This window comes from Trachymyrmex cornetzi, unplaced genomic scaffold, assembly GCF_001594075.2.
Source record: "Trachymyrmex cornetzi isolate Tcor2-1 unplaced genomic scaffold, Tcor1.1 scaffold350, whole genome shotgun sequence".
Taxonomy (NCBI): Eukaryota; Metazoa; Arthropoda; class Insecta; order Hymenoptera; family Formicidae; genus Trachymyrmex; species Trachymyrmex cornetzi.
The window spans coordinates 24,428-24,994 of record NW_017298214.1 but is presented as its reverse complement, the minus strand read 5'-3'; positions in this window follow the sequence as shown (position 1 = coordinate 24,994).

The following is a 567-nucleotide window of genomic DNA, read 5'->3' as shown; positions in this document are numbered from 1 at the left end:
AGTCTGATATTTTTGACTAATTTTTGATTATCACATTGAGATGTTCGAATGTACGGTGAGTGTTCATAAAAGTTTTATCTAACATACGGTTTTTCTCGCATATATCAATATTAATAGTTTTTTTGGCAATACATGCAATATCTAGAAATTTCAAATTTTCGATCTGTAAATCGTTGAGAAAGAAATTTTTGGTTCTGGACACCCATCGAGCATTCAAAAATTTATCAAGGACTATTGTGAATTAACGAATATATATGGATATCTTGAAGAATAATAATGGATAATCTGAAAATTAATAATAAGCTGAAACACATGTAATGGTTTTATAAACTTTAATTAAATTTCTTTGTATTTATATTCAAGTATTTATTTGACTCTTATATGTCTTTTTTAATGTCGATTTAGTTTTTTAAAAACTTAGAACTTATTTATAAGAAAATGTTCCTCATAACTTATTCTTATGGTAATACCAGGTATGTAAATATGAAACCGGAATTTTTTAATAGAAAATACACGTTTATTGCATGAAAATGATAAAAAATATTTTATTCGAAGTATTGTCCATCA